At 32.2% G+C, this 17,413-nt stretch overlaps 1 protein-coding gene across 2 annotated transcripts in view; it reads left to right on the forward strand.

Moving 5' to 3' along the window:
- Positions 1-17,413, forward strand: part of Syt7 (Synaptotagmin 7) — a 278,766-nt gene that overhangs the window by 1,477 nt on the left and 259,876 nt on the right. The window contains exon 1 of one of the 2 annotated variants that reach the window (XM_064358268.1): positions 12,491-12,679. The exons of the other annotated variant lie outside the window; for it this stretch is intronic. The gene's annotated coding sequence lies outside the window, so the exon portion shown is untranslated. Of the gene's footprint in view, positions 1-12,490; positions 12,680-17,413 lie in introns of those variants that run through there. 2 annotated transcript variants of the gene reach the window in all.

Consider the following 17,413-nt stretch of genomic DNA (forward strand, 5'->3'; position numbering starts at 1 on the left):
TATTAAATACATAACTTAAAACAGACTTCAATGCTAAAATTGCTTTTCTTTCAGTCACAAATTTTAGTTAAACATCTCGTCCCAAAAATTGGTCATCAAGAACCTTTCATATATCCCGTCGTCTTTTTAAATTTTCCAAAAAAATATACTGAAGGGCTCGTGTGAAAAACGTAACAAAATCGTAAATTCTAATAACTTTACAATTTGTAACATAATCTAAAGTTCACGTAGATGCTAAAGATGCCAAGCAGCGACAAATTAAACTTTCCTAAAAATTTGACCCAATTTTGGGTTCAAGTATCAACGTATTTTGTAAATGCATAGACAAATTCCCAAAATCTCGTAGATTTTGTACGCAATATTATTTAGGCAATCAACTTTTTCAAATGCTTGTTAATAATAAACGTAAAACTTGGCAGGAAAGGTTTAATTTCTCCTTCCTTTCATCGATGATTACCATTTCTTAAAGTTAAGGAAAAATTGTTTGTGAAGAAGAGTTTAGACGTAAAATTCTTGTAGTTACAAAGAAATCTCTTTTAAAATTTGGAATTCATATCAAGAAAAACAGTGAACTGACGACGACAACCAGTCTAAACCATTTCTAAACGCAGTTGACGAAAAATGTATGTACATTTTTTGACAAATTTATTTGACTTTTCGCCAAATTTTAAGTGTAACACCACTGATTTCTATCTCAGTTTGTTTTTTTACACATTCCAACGGACGTATATGAAACAAAATTTCGAAAATTGACATTCTGTGTCTCAACTCTTTCATTATAGGAACTCTAATAATTACTAATCTGTTGCCTCATATGTTTTACTGTTGTTAATGCTGATTTCAAAACTGCTAACAGATTTTTTCTCTCAATTTTAGTTTCCGAGGTATAGGTAGCCCATACTAGCATTTATTTAGAAAAGTGCACCTGGCTTTTTTTAAACATTTATTTCTCTGTCGTATGTTGCCACCGATTTTTTTGCTGTTGTTGTGTTACTGTTGGATGCTGATTTCAAAATTGTTAACAGATTTTTTCTATGAGTTCTAGTTTTTGAGACATAGACAACTCAAGTTAGCATTTTACGTATTTTTTATAAGCTTTTTTTTGATGGATATTTTTCTTTGTGGGGTTGTTTCTATATGAAGTGCTTCCTTTTGTGGGTTTTTCCGTGTGGGAGCTTATCTTTTGGGCTTTTCTCTTGTACGCATTTTTGGTGTGGGCTTATTTCCTGGATACGTAAAAAACCAGGATAAGACGTAAAATGAATGATCGAAGAATGTATTATGCATTTTTCGATGTCTCTACGACTACTAAAGTGCAAACAAATGTCACTTGAAGAGGTTAAACATTTTTCTTAGATTTTTGATAACCAATTATTTTCTCAAAAAAATGAACGCGAAAATGAATTTCTACCCCTCTTAGTTCCGTAAACTCCCTCCACGGGCATCAAAAATGCACCGTCCTGTACATTTATTTCTGTGTTTTTCGGGGTTAGTTTCCACTTTATGGAATCAAGCCCGGATTAGCATCGCCCTTTCCAATTTACTTCGTATGAAAACACAGGATAACCCCGCACACATCCGTTCGTTCGTTAGAACATCAACTGCGATGAATGGTGTCGTAATTAAGATGATAAAAGCAGCATTCCCTCTAAGACTTCTGTAATAGACGAAGTGATTCCATTTGCTTCTAATTAAGGCGACGACTGACTCAAATGTGGGTCAATAAAAAAACCGGTGAATCCTCCCTCATCGGGTGGCGGTTTTGCGGGATTAGCAGCGAATAAAACGCTTTACTGCGTTTACAAAAACGGGAATTATTTATGTTTGAATGCCTGTAAAAGGAACAACGGTGTACTAAAATTTGGTAAATATTGTGCCGGATATTAAACAATGCGCTTCATTAAGACGTTAGATGTCAAAGGGCGAACAACGGAAATGAAATACACTGGGTGTTTCGAATTCGAATCACTGACATGTCTCGCTAGAATACAGGGTTATTCGTATTTATGAGACAATAAATAAACCTCAAAAAGGACCTATAAAATGATGCCAATTGAGATTATAACTCGTGTCCTATCGAAACTGATAAGAATTTTACAGCCCTGGGAAGTAGGAGTATGGAAAGACGTTTTTGTACCATAACTTTGGAACCATTTGACCAAATATTACAAAACTTGGTAGACTTACTAAAGAGAACATGCCTTTTAATCTGGTAATTACGAAAACCGGATGCATCCACCCAGTTTCCGGTAGCAGCATTTCCGGGTCACATTTTTGTGTTTTTCTAATTTTTTGCCCTCTTAACAGTACTTTTTTATTGCTTAAATCGATAGAGTAATCAATTGCGAATAAAAAAGGTGTAACCTTTTACACCGCTAAAATGCACCATTTAATAGTTATTTTAAACAGAGGCATTCACTTGACCAAAATCAAAAAAGTATAAATTTTGAGCAGACGATATCCGTAGCAACGAAAGTGCATCTGCACTCAAAGCGCTGTCAAGTCGTGTCAGGCACTTGTCAACTTTCACTTTGAACAATTTGGGACTCTAAATTGAAAATATTTAATTAAGGGATTTAGTTCAGTCTTTTAACTTAACCTACAATAAATTTAAACTATTCTGGTAGCATTTTTAATTGATTAATTCATCGAAAATTCACAAAAAAGTCATTAGTCGTTACCTGATTATTTGTTCTATTCAGTACGTTTATTACACCAAATTCCAAATAAAGCCATTAAGATTCTTAAAAGTGCACCCCTACTACGTCGGTGCATTTACTCGCTTGTCTTTCAGACACTACAATGTTGCTAAATGAACCACTCAGTTCACATTATTTTGTAAAAAAGCACCGTTATTTTTGACTGGATTGTTTGCAAATTGTATTGTTTTTTTCTAAAATTTCGGCGATGTCTTCAAACACCTGCGCTGGTCATACGTACGAAATAACTTGAAAAAATGATCAAGATCAAGCTTGAGTTTTTACATGTTATGTCGTACGTAAGACCGGCGCAGGCGTCTGTAGACATCGTTAGCCGAATTTCTAGAAGAAAACTATACAAATTCAGTCAAAAATACCGCTGCTTTTATTACAAAATAATGCAAATTAGTAGTGAACTGAGTGTTGTTCATTTAGTGTCTGGAAGACAAGCGAGTAGATGCACCCACTTAGTAAGGGTACGCTTTTAAGAGTTTTAATGTCTTTATTCGAAATTTGGTGTATTAAAAGTACGGAATGGAACAAATAATCAGGTAACGACTAATGACTTTTTTTGTGAATTTTGGGTGAATTAATCAATGAAAAATGCTACCAGATTGGTTTAATTTTTTTGTAGGTTAGATTAAGAGACGGAACTAAACCCTTTTATTAAATATTTTCAATTTAGAGCCCCAAATTGTCCAAAGTTAAAGTTGACAAGTGTCTGACAGGACTTGACAGCGCTTTGAGTGCAGATGTTCTTTCATTGCTACGGATATCGTCTGCTCAAAATTTATACTTTTTTGATTTTGGTCAAGTAGAGTTCCTTTATTGGGAGAGTTGGGACACTGAACGTCAAACCAAGACAATTTTGTATTATGTGGCTAAGACATATATTTCTATCCCTTATTAAAATTTTTGTTAGTAACTTATGTCAGAGGTTTATGTCGAAAATAATTTCAAGGTTATAATTTTTGTCAAATGCATAAAATGACATAATTTTACGTCAAATTTAACCAGGGACGTAGAAAACGTAGAAATTTTGGGATTACTATTTAAAAAAAAGAAAATAATTGAATACCTACCAATATTAATGTTTACATTTCTGAAATTTTTCGATATTTATTTTAATATTAAATACATAACTTAAAACATACTTCAATGCTAAAAATGCTTTTCTTTCAGTCACAATTTTTAGTTAAACATCTCGTCCCAAAAATTGGTCATCAAGAACCCTTCATATTTCCTGTCGTCTTTTTAAATTTTCTAAAAAATTGTATTGAAGGTGTTCTCGTATGAAAAACGTAACAAAATCGTGAATTCCAATAACTTTATAATTTGAAACAGAATCTAAAGTTCACATAGATGCTAAAGGCGGCCAAACAGCGACAGATTCAACTTTCCTAAAAATTAGAACCAATTTTGGGTTCTAGTTTCTAGTACCAACGTATTTTATAAATGCATAGACAAATTCCCAAAACCTCATAGACTTTGTACATAACATTATTTAGACAATCCATTTTTCCAAATGCTTGTTAATAATAAACGTAAAACTTGACAGGAAAGGCTCAATTTTTCTCTCGTTCATCGATGATTACAATTTCTTAAAGTTAAGGAAAAAATGTTTATGATGAAAAGTTTAGACGTAAAATTCTTGTACTTGCAAAGAAATCTCTTTTAAAATTTGGAGTTCATATAAAAAAAAACAGTGAATTGACGACGACTACCAGTCTAAACCATTTCTAAACACAGTTAGGCGACGAAAAATGGAAATATTTGTTGACAAATTTTTTGACTTCGCCAAATTTCATGTGTAACACCACTGATTTCTATCCCAATTTGTTTTTTTACACATTCCAACCGACGTATATGAAACAAAATTTCGAAAATTGACATTCAGTGTCCCAACTCTCCCAATTTAGGAACTCTATGGTCAAGTGCAAGCCTCTGTTTCATTTAAAATAACTATTAAATAGTGCATTTTAGTGTAGAAGGTTATACCTTTTTTATTCGCAATTGATTACTGTATCGATTTAGGCAATAAAAAAGTAGTGTTAAGAGGGCAAAAAATTAGAAAAACACAAAAATGTGACCCGGAAATGCTGCAACCGGAAACTGGGTGGATGCATCCGGTTTTCGTAATTACCAGATTAAAAGGCATATTCTCTTTAGTAAGTCTACCAAGTTTTGTAATATTTGGTCAAATGGTTCCAAAGTTATGGTACAAAAACGTCTTTCCATACCCCTACTTCCCAGGGCTGTAAAATTCTTATCAGTTTCGATTGGACACGAGTTATAATCTCAATTGGCATCATTTCATAGGCCCTTTTTGAGGTTCATAAATATGAATAACCCTGTAGGATTCGGTTCACCTTGAGTAGGGAATGAAAATAAAATGAAGTAAACACGCGATGATGACAAAAAGAAATTCAATCAGTCGACTCTATTCCATGCTTTAACACTTTCATGATTCAATATTGTCGGAGAATAAGCGATTTTTCGCTTCCTCTCTCCTGTTTGATATTATTATTCGGCCGGAATTGGGACTGGTGTGATCGCATTGTCCTGTTTTGTTTTGCGGAACATGAGCGGAGTTTGCGTGGGGTTGCAGTGTAATAAAAGCCCCCGGAATGGCGCAGTGCAACCCAGGAAATGGCGTACACTTGCCGATGTTTTCAAAACTGACTTAAGGGCCACGCTGTTAGGAGAACCGTTCCGTATTCATTATTATTAATGCCCGGTTTGGAAGCACAACATGGGGGCCCTCAGGGCGAACTGTAAAAATAAAGGTGTGTTTATCGGTAACGGATGAATTGCTGCGATATATAAAAACAGGGAATCCGACCCTTTCACGTCCTTGTCGTTATTGATCCTCCGAAAAGTCGGATTTGGACCACTCGATGCAGAGACAGTTTTGCATTTTGCACACTTAGGTGACTTTGATTAATCGCCACTTTAATACCGGATTCTTGGACGCATCAATCTTCAAGTAAATGAGGAAGAGGAAAAACAGCCTCGGCTGGTGTTAATTTACGGATTTTTGCCTCAAAAACGAAATAGTTTGGGGGAAAAATCGAGCAAAAACAACTGTTTTGTTGTTTTGGGCATAAAACTCGGCTATAAATTAATATTTCCTCCCAGCGCTGGATCTGGATGTGACGTTTTTTCCATTCAAAGCGCGTCGCTTTTGTTCAATAAACACTGTTAAACTTGTAATGAAACATAGATACAGGCTGTGCCGGAATTAACAAATTCTTTTAATGTGTAAGAAACAGTCGGAAAGTTTGAACTATTTTAGGTCCGAGTTTTGGAACAGTCAATATATATGAAATTTATTCCCAGCGTAAACATTTTGCTTCATTAACTCTGCAACAAAATATTTTTCGCTCGGTTGCGACCTCTGATATTTATCCAAAAATGCATAAATCACCATTTTCTCGAAGAGAAAATCAAACAACAACAAGGGATTGAATTACATTCAACACATTAGCGGCAATTTTGAAAAAAATAACGTATTGTTATTCCTCCTACGTACACAATGCATTCTACGAATTGAATAAAAAACGTAATTTTTGCTCGACTGTTTGAGCTCGAAGAACGCAATCAAAACGTGCATAGCATTAACAATGGATTTTTTTATGTGTAAATACAGGCTGATTTTTTTAGGGCCAACATACGGATATCTAAAGGTTAGGATGCGAAACGATACAGAAATAAAACGTTCCTGTCTTTGGTACTTTCGTTAGTGTCGCTAGAGAGCGACTACCATTCAAGTTTTCAGAAAAAATGGTTGTATTTTTATACGCGGTTAAAATACAGGCATATAGAGCATTAAATTTTTAATAAAAGATATAAACGTAATGCAAAAATTTTATCGCAAACTATATTAAAAAAAATTAAACTTTTACCAATTAGCATTCTGTCCCATATTTTTCAAAACGTTGCAAATACGGTTACAGATACAAAAAAAATGTTAGATAGAAAGTTGTAGAGAATTAAATTTTCTACAAAAAAATTAGGGAGACTAAATCTTTATCTTCATCTATTTAGGCCCTAAATCGTTCAAAGACGGATTTCTTATTATAAAAGATACACATTTGAAACAAAGACATTATACAGGCACTTTTTTTCAGAGAATTTAATAATGTTATCAGCGATTTTTTCCAACTATTCGTTTACCTGTAATAACATAAAGTTCTATTTTTTAAAATAGGTATCATAGTTGGCTATGACATTTTCGAAAAGCTTATTTTTTTCTGATTTGACATGTCTGTTTCTGTAATACATTGGTTTTCAATACTTAAGTAAAAAACAAAACATTTCGTTTTTTCTTTATAGTAGGCCATGAAAAAATTTTGGATTTTTAATTAAAACTGAAAAAGTGTATTACCCAACAAGTATTTATAATTTAATGATTTTTTAAACCCTAATTAGGTCAAATTAATAAAAATTATTTATTTTTATATTTAAATTAGCAAGCTTACATTGTCATTCTATTTTCCAATTTTAAACAAGAAATGTTGGAAGAAGAAAAATTTTATTAATTGTATGAATGCCTGTCAATAACATTTTATTTTACAAAAAAATGTCAATCCAAACACCAATATCAAATTCCATCTGCGGTAAAAAAATACAAAACATTATTAACGTCACTTCCATTGCACTTCACTAAATCATAAAAAGTGTCATCAAATGGTAGTGACACATCGTTTGCAATTTTCTGTACATTTTTTATGTAATTAAAATTAGGGAGAATCGTATATTTGTTCAATTGAAAATTACTTTAACATAGCAAATTTTTATAATTTCACATTTTTTAGTTTAATAACCTTTCACTGAATTATTTTCATCTTTTATGTGAAATAATTTTTCCATGGCCAACTACTTCCAAATATTTTAAATACATTTTTATCAAAAATATATAAAAATATCAAACTATATTTATATTGTTTTGAGTTCAGAAAAAATAAGCTTTTCGAAAATGTCATAGCTAACTATGATTCTTATTTAAAAAAATACAACTTTATGTTATTACAGCTAAACGAATGATTAAATAAAATCGCTGATAACATTATTAGATTCTCTGAAAAAGTACCTGTATAATGTCTTTGTTTCAAATGTGTTTCTTGTATAATAAGGAAGACATGAATTTTTTCAGATTTCACTAAAATGTCAACTTTTGTTTATAAGTCAAAAACAAAAGACGATAGCAAGATGCGGTTTTGACCAAAATTATTCTCTCAAAAAAACGGACTTTATAATGTGTCACTCGTTTTTCTCTAAACCTCTTAGTTTCGAAGATCCCCTATTCGGACATCCAAAATGCAACACCCTGTACACGTAAATTAACTTTTCGTTACTTGGCCACGAGTAAAAGGAAACGAATCCGTGGCTTTAATGTCTTTGGGGTCTTAACCGTTGATGATAGAGATTATGGTCTGGACTTTTTTAAAGGAAATTTAATTTTCTACAAATTTTTTCGTAACATTTGTCTTGTATCTTTAGCCGTAATCACAGCATCTCATATTTTCATGAAAATTTAATTCATCAGTTTTTTTCAGTCTATTATGAGTTTAAAAGACAACATTAAATTTGTTCATTTTTTTTTCAAGTAATTAGTGAATTGGTTGGATTTTAACTAATTTAAAACGATTTGGCACCGAGATGATACAACGCTCGAAGCGCCCTCATTTTTTTTCTACCGTACTATTCTTTTGGATTCAGAACATCCTTCGATTCGTCTCCTAAGTTATAGTCCTCCGTAAACCTATATTGGAAACTTTTCAGCTTCTAATGTAGCTACTCTATTTCATAACTATAGAAGTGCAAAAATCGCATTTTACCGAACTATTATTTTTTGGATAAAATAGGAGCAAAAGAATCAGCCTGTATAATTTTGAAACTAGTTAAATTTTTATAAAAAAAAGGCGAATTATCATGTCTGCGTCTTAACTAATGACCCCCTCGGGCCAATTAATCCATCAGAAACTTTTCCTCACACCGAGCAATTTTAAAGACGCTTTCGAATTTATCATAATCTCGTAAAAAATCTCAAATACTCAATCTTAATGATTCCGTTGTAGCGTCGTCATTCCCGCCCACTTCAACCCTCTCGACACGCTCTGTGTATTAATTTATTCGCATATGCAACGAGGGTTCAAGACAAAGCGGAATCGAATTCGGGAAAAGGAAAAGTTACACATTCAGGTCATGTTCAGTTCCGTTTTATGGCTCGAACTCCGAATCATTTCTTTGTATGTTTTCTGGAGAATTATAACGAGTGGAGGATTCAGTCAGTTGTAAATTAATTAAATAAATTGGTCGCTGGAAGATTGATGGACTCGTGACTGACAAATTAGTTTAAAATTAATCCCAGGATTTTGAGGGTAGTTAATTAGGAAAGTTGCTATTTTGGAGACAGTTGTGGCCCTGAAAATAATTCGTGACAACCTGAAAACTCGCTAAAACTTTTTTTTTTTGTAATTTCAGGAGATTTTCAGTTTTTTGTTCTTATGTCTTTTTAACTTTTTTTGTTAGTAACATTTTAAGCATTCTTTTTAATATCTGAACCCTAGATTATAACACTATTTTAAAACACGTTTTACATATCAACATGCTTTCACTATTTTAAAACACGCTTCCCATAGCAACATATTTTAATAGTTATTTATTTAACGAGTTTGAGTGTAAATCGGAAGTTTTATTCCACGAGTGAAAGCGAGTGGTTTATCATCCACGAGGTGAAATATATGAACCGATTAACACGAAAACGAGTTGAATACAATATTTTATTCCTTCAATTAGACTCAACAAGGCTTAAAATAGCTTTAAATCTGTTTAAAATAATCTGACGCTTCGTACTGAGAAATGCCAAACAGTTGTCAAAACTGAATCCTATATTATAACACTATTTTAAAACACGTTTCCCATATCAACATGCTTTCACTATTTTAAAACACGCTACCCATAGCAACATATTTTAATAGTTATTTATTTAACGAGTTTGAGTGTAAATCGGAAGTTTTATTCCACGAGTGAAAGCGAGTGGTTTATCATCCACGAGGTGAAATATATGAACCGATTAACACGAAAACGAGTTGAATACAATATTTTATTCCTTCAATTAGACTCAACAAGGCTTAAAATAGCTTTAAATCTGTTTAAAATAATCTGACGCTTCGTACTGAGAAATGCCAAACAGTTGTCAAAACTGAATCCTATATTATAACACTATTTTAAAACACGTTTCCCATATCAACATGCTTTCACTATTTTAAAACACGCTACCCATAGCAACGTATTTTAATAGTTATTTATTTAACGAGTTTGAGTGTAAATCGGAAGTTTTATTCCACGAGTGAAAGCGAGTGGTTTATCATCCACTAGGTGAAATATATGAACCGATTAACACGAAAACGAGTTGAATACAATATTTTATTCCTCGAATTAGATTCAACAAGGCTTAAAATAGCTTTAAATCTGTTTAAAATAATCTGACGCTTCGTACTGAGAAATGCCAAACAGTTGTCAAAACTGAATCCTATATTATAACACTATTTTAAAACACATTTCCCATATCAACATGTTTTCACTATTTTAAAACACGCTTCCCATAGTAACGTATTTTAATAGTTATTTATTTAACGAGTTTGAGTGTAAATCGGAAGTTTTATTCCACGAGTGAAAACGAGTGGTTTATCATCCACGAGGTGAAATATATGAACCGATTTACACGAAAACGAGTTGAATACAATATTTTATTCCTCGAATTAGACTCAACAAGGCTTAAAATAGCTTTAAATTTGTTAAAAATAATCTGACGTTTCGTACTGAGAAATGCCAAACAGTTGTCAAAACTGAATCCTAGATTATAACAATATTTTAAAACACGTTTCCCATATCAACATGCTTTCACTATTTTAAAACACGCTACCCATAGCAACGTATTTTAATAGTTATTTATTTAACGAGTTTGAGTGTAAATCGGAAGTTTTATTCCACGAGTGAAAACGAGTGGTTTATCATCCACGAGGTGAAATATATGAACCGATTTACACGAAAACGAGTTGAATACAATATTTTATTCCTCGAATTAGACTCAACAAGGCTTAAAATAGCTTTAAATCTGTTAAAAATAATCTGACGTTTCGTACTGAGAAATGCCAAACAGTTTTCAAAACTGAATCCTAGATTATAACACTATTTTAAAACACGCTTCCCATAGCAACGTATTTTAATAGTTATTTATTTAACGAGTTTGAGTGTAAATTGGAAGTTTTATTCCACGAGTGAAAACGAGTGGTTTATCATCCACGAGGTGAAATATATGAACCGATTTACATGAAAACGAGTTGAATACAATATTTTATTCCTCGAATTAGACTCAACAAGGCTTAAAATAGCTTTAAATCTCTTTAAAATAATCTGACGTTTCGTACTGAGAAATGCCAAACAGTTGTCAAAACTGTCTTACATAGGAGAAAAACCGGAAATTTTTACAATTTTAAAACACGCTTTCCATAGCAACATGTTTTAAATTAAAATATTCCAACAAAAAAAAATTGAATAATACTTACTCGAAAACGCTTAAAGTTTTCGGGTGCCTAGGTATGCAACTCGCTTGCGCTCGTTGCATAAAACAGCTCTCGAACTTTAAACTTGTGTTTTCGCACTCGTATTATTAATAACTTAATAACTATTTGATTTACAATTCAATTTGTAAAAAAAGTCGTCACTTTAAAATACACAGGTTGGGTCATCCTGTATTTCGCAGTTTGGTAATTTATCCTAAGTGTGCCAACCTGAAGAGGAAAAAACCCAAATGTTTGTGCTCGTTGTATGTATTAAAACTTCTTTAGAAGCGCGTTTTCTTAGTTCCTTTCTTGCAATGAATAGAGTTGGCGTGGTCTTAGGAAGGCATAGAATGAAGCGATTTAGTGAAATTTTCTGCCTCTAAATTCAGACTTTTAGCGATAATCGTCAAAATCAATAAACTCAATTAGGGTTTTGTAATACCGGTGACAGCGTCGAAAAAACTGTTTGTATTAATTAATCCATTAACCGTCACAAACACAGCCTTTGAATAATAAATAACTTTGACCAATTTTCAAGTAAATTTATTCTCTTGTTGAATACGTCACAACATTTAAAATGCCCCGGTGTGTTTACTAAATCGATTCGGATGAAAATTTTAAAGGGTTAGTTAGGTAACGAGGATTGCTATTTAATTAGTCCGGAAAAAGGCTCTATGAACCGGAAACTCAATGATAGGATTCAAAAATGGCCAGAATTTATGATATAAGAGGCATTAAATTTGCCCATATTATATGGAAATAATAGATGAGTTAGTGTTTTATTACCGGCTACCCTTTTCCGCTCAATTTAACACAACCTTAATGGAATAAAAATGCCCATAAAGGAGAACAGCACTAGCAAAAAATGTTAGATAATGCACTCTTTCCAACAGAATTGGAAAAATATTCATTCCGGCTAAAAAAACTAGTGTGGGATGCTTTAATTAACTTGTTTTCTGGAGTGCACTAATCGATATTTATTAATTAAACATCAATTGACATTTAAATGCAGACGATAATTTGCATTTGGAAAAATAAGAAACGCTAATTATTAATTAAAAATAAAAATTGTGTTTCCGTTTGGTAAACGAGCCGAAGCCGAGTTGGTTAATTACTTGACGTTTTGTAAAAATGGCAAATGAAAATTTGGTTTTTGTTTCTTGACCCGTTTCGGGAGCGTCGTCCTGCGTGCTCGCCGCCGCCGCCGTCCCGTGGAGGCGGCGTCGACAGTCGTGCACGCGTCCCGATGCCAACTCGACGCGTCTCCAACGCACACTTGTTCATTTCGCGGTCGCTTAATCGGCGCTTTATCAGTGCGTTCGAGTTTCGCTATCACGTTATTTCCTGTGCTTGTATATTTGTGTAATTAGTGGTTTTGTGTCGTTTTTCCTTCAATAATCCCTCTTCCAGGTTCGTATTAAATTGATAGCTAAGGGTGGGGAAATAAATTTCGGCGAGTTAATTAGATGTGTAGTCATTATTTTCGCAGTGTGACAGTAATGGATATTTATGGAGGAATTTTGCAGAGATTTATTATTATTATTACTAGTTTTTATTTTGGCGAAAATATCGATTTTGTTATCTTATTTGTGATAAATGGGACGTTAGGAGCTTATCACGAATCGTATAATTTTATTAATTAATTGGAATTTCAGTAACCGTAGGAATTAATTGTTCGCTCGACGTTTAACATATTGTGCTAAAATACTTGTATCATTAGTCGAATATTGAATTGTGTTCTGCTCGAGTTTGAGAAGTTTGACTTGTAACTGTGGGAGAATTTGAGAGGGGAATCGACATTTCTTGCGGAAATAAATTTCGAAAAATTGGCTTAATTTAATTATTAAAACGAGCTGCTTGAAGTAATGAGATGAAAGCAATTAAGACGATTATCTTATTTGACTGAAATTGTGTTTTTTATTCGAAGGGAGATAATCGTGTTTCTGGACTAATTCTTAATTCTTTCACTGTTTAATGTAATTTCATTTACTTAATTGCAGCCTAAAACTTGTAAAGAAGGCTGAGATGTAATGTTTGGATTATCTTAAACTCGAAGTTTTCAGTCACATTAAAACTTTAAATTTTTATGGAGAAATGCAATGACTGCAATGCTGAAAAATATACAGCGTGACCCAAGGTGTGTAATCGGTCTATAACTTTTTATTATCCAATAGATCGACCTAAAATCCACAAACTAAAAATATTTTTATTATGCACAGTGTGTTGTATACAGGGTGGTGAACCAAAGTTATATTTTTTTAATGGAACACTCTATATATTTTTGCATAATTGGAATCTACGCAAAAAAATAATGTAACTTTATATAAACTATTATGGGTCTATCTTTTTTCGTTTTGGAATTATTCAACTTTTTGCTATAAAAAAGATCAATTTTTGAAAAATCACAGCAAAGTCGCCTATGAATATTTTTCGGCAAATTTACAACAAAAAATTTAGTATACCTGCTAGTTTTTAGCAAATAGGCGACTTTTTGTTAAAGCACGCAGATAATATACAGAGTGTGCCAAAACGCAAAAAGTTGAATAACTCATTTTTTTCAAATGAAACACCTTATATTTTTTATGTGTCTATAGCATTTTTGATAAGCTTTCTAATGGTATGAAGTTTGCATAGCAAATTTAAAATATTTCTCGAGATTTTTCAAGAAAATATTTTATTATAGGAAAACTTGTTATCCTAGATGTCAAATGGTAATTTATTTTTTGATATGTACTAATGTGATTATTTATATTAGTAATCTACTTGGTACGTAAATGAATTTTGCTTGTCAAAAATTAATAATAAAAGAAATAAAAAAAGAAAAAAAAATTTTTAACACTAAGAAATATTTCAAATTTGCTGTACAAACCGCATATTATTAGAAAGCTTATGAAAAATGCTATTGATACGTGTAAAGAAATACATGGTGTTCCATTTGAAAAAAAAGAGTTATTTAACTTTTTGCGTTTTTGCACAGCCTGTACATTAATTGCATGTTTCAAGTAAAAGTTGACTATTGCTAAAACTACAGGTTATTCTAAGTTTATTTATTGCAAATTTTTTGGAAAATATTTATAGGCGACTTCACAGTAATTTTTCAAAAATTGGTCTTTATTATAACATAAAGTTGAATAATTTCGAAACGAAATGAGATAGACTTATAACAGTTTATATAAAGTTACATTATTTTTTGGGTAGACTCCAATAATAGGGTGTTCCGTTTAAAAAAATGTAACTTTGGTTTACCACCCTGTATACAACACCCTGTGTACAATAAAAATATTTTTAGTTTGTGGACTTTAAGTCGATCTATCGGATAATAAAAACAGCATGAATATTTCAAATAATAAAAAAGTTATAGACCGATTATTACGCACCTCTGGGTCACCCTGTATTGTGCATGTGTTTCCGAAAGTACTTTGATTATGATAAAAAATGAAAGGAGATTAAAAGATTGAAAAATGATTAAAAATTCTAAAGATTTTAAAAAGAAAAGATGAAGATATACGAAAGAAGATATACTGTAACAAAACTGTGGAGCATAGAAAGAAGTATTCGAGAGTATTCGAGAGGTTGTAAGTTGAAAAAAAAACCTGAAAAACTTAACGACTGAAAATAGGAAAATATAAATACAAAGATTGAAAAACAAGATGGAAATCTTTTAAAACCTGATAGGTACATGATTAAAAAAGAGGCAAAAATATGGTAATACTTTAATGTTCATGGTCGTTGCCCCGCCTACATCCAACCCCCACCACACTCAGGCTCCGCCCCGTGCCTAAAAATGTGGTCCAGATCATACATGCATTACTACTTACCTACTTCTATAAGGTTAGTTCTGAAAGAATAAAATTTTGAATGTGATTGTAAAAAGTAAAGTAAAACTTTAAATATTAATATTTTAATTTAAAGATTAGTGGTTTCAAAAAAAAAGGGAAGGATTGAAAAGTATCTAAAGACTAAAAAAATATATTGTAAAGATTAAACAAAGATTCAGACTAGAAAATATGATATTTGATAAGATAAAGGTCCAACACACAGTTTTATGTATTGTTGAAAAGTTTTTAAAGCTACATAAAGTAAAAAGTGTGATGTTGAAAAATTACAAATTTAAAGAAAAAATTAAAGATAGAAAACCTGCTTGTAAGTTGATATAAAGATTAGAAGTACATATAAAGATAATAATTCTGAAGAACTTGCCAGTAAAACTTGATACTGAAAACAATATTCTTGAATGTTTTAAGGTAGATTCTTAAAAAAAATTCTTGGAAAATTTGTATTTGAGTGAAAAGTGTTGTAGTGACAGAAACTTGGTGGCTTGAGAAACAGTTGGAAAAATGAGATGTTTAAATATTATGAATAAGAGATAAAATGTCAGAAATGACAGGAGCTGTAAATCCAGTTAGATATATGAAGTCCTTATATATTTTTTATTTTTGATTTGGGGCTAAAACGCGCCTTGTATACATATGTGTAAAATGAATAAAAACGGGGACTTTGATTAATGCATTTTCCACTTGTCCAAACCCCACAGCCTTTTTATTTGCATTCGCTCTCGACGTGAATGACAGCTTAGCTTACTTGCTCGAATAGCGAAAAACTTGATGTACTTTTTGTGGAAATATCAGCTTCCCTATGTTTTCTAACTGTCATTTTAACACCGAAAAAAAATGATTGAAAGTTGGAAAAATGCGCAACAACACGGTAATAATATGTTTTATCTCGATTACACCTAATTACATTCTCTATCGATCCGCGAACGCAAACAAACGAAAGAAATTACACCACAGATTATAAATATATTATCATGTCAAGAGTGAATTTCGACACCTGATATCGTTTTAATTACCGCCTTTGTGCGCTATATTAATTAGGTTTCTACACCGTTTTTCCATCCGAACGAATCAATTATTGATTTCTTCGTTTGCATTTTTTCCAATTCGAGGCACGTATGATGATGTATGCGAGTTCGTTCGCCTTGGCGTAAAATTGGAAAAAATTTAGTGACGTTTAATTCGAAAACAAACGGCCCTTTTGTCCGACAAGACTCCACCAATCATCTTCCAGGGCCTTGTTAATGTCACAATTCGAGAAACGTGATTTTATCTCTGTCACAATGAATTTGAATTGTTATTTTGACACGAGTTTAAATTAATTTTGTTTGTAGTCAAGGTACATTTTAATAATTAACTGCTCTATCGACCCTCGCAGACGAATAAAAAGCGATTTTTCACCCAAGTCCCGCCTTTTACTAACTTTATCTATCTATTGGATTGGTTGTCTCTGCCAGAAGTGGGTCACTGTCTCGTCTGGGATTGGGGGATGATTTTTTTCGGATTGGAAATTATGGCAGTTGATTATTGACGTAATGAACGCTGGGAGAAAGAGGGCGAAAATTTTCTTGAAGCTTTAATAAAAATTAATTTAAGAATCTGGAATCGAAAACTGAACAACTGAAAGGTTAAGATCTGTTGTTCAGGTGTTCAGAAAATCAACGACTGAACAATTAAAAAAACTAAGGAAATAAAAAGAAAAAAAAGTGTGAAATCTTGAAAAAGCTGAAATGAAACCCAAAATAAAAAGTAAAAAATTTTAATGGTTCTTTGAGGAAATTGATTATTATACAGGGTGTTTCGTCTAAACCCCACATTAGAAGTATTAAAAGTTCTAATAAAGATATTTATTTGAAAGTTGGTACTCGGCCATAAACCGTTGAATTCTGCTCAATGAAAATATTTTCAAAATGGCGACACTTTCGGTTATATCCGAAGTCGCTATCAACTTTCTTATTTTAAATGGAAAGTTATGTTTTTCACTGCGATTTTGGATTAGTTGACTTATTTTAAGGCCGTTTTTATCAGCTTTCCCTATACCTAAGTTTAACCGTTTTCGAGATATTTAAGATTTTTTGAAAATTTTTGGATTTGCACCTGTCACTTAAAAAATCGGTAACTCTCTTAGTTTTAGAGATTTCGAAATCATATTTGGAGAATTAAAAGAGAAAGCCTATATCTGTTCTCCAGTGTGTTCAAACTTGGAAAAGAAGTTAATAAATCCAAAAGTTTTAAGGTTAAGTTTGGACAACTTCAAGTACCCATAACTTATTTTTTTCAAATAGGATGTCCCAATTTTTATTTTACTAGA

The sequence above is a fragment of the Tribolium castaneum genome, chromosome 8 (assembly GCF_031307605.1).
Source record: "Tribolium castaneum strain GA2 chromosome 8, icTriCast1.1, whole genome shotgun sequence".
Classification (NCBI taxonomy): Eukaryota; Metazoa; Arthropoda; class Insecta; order Coleoptera; family Tenebrionidae; genus Tribolium; species Tribolium castaneum.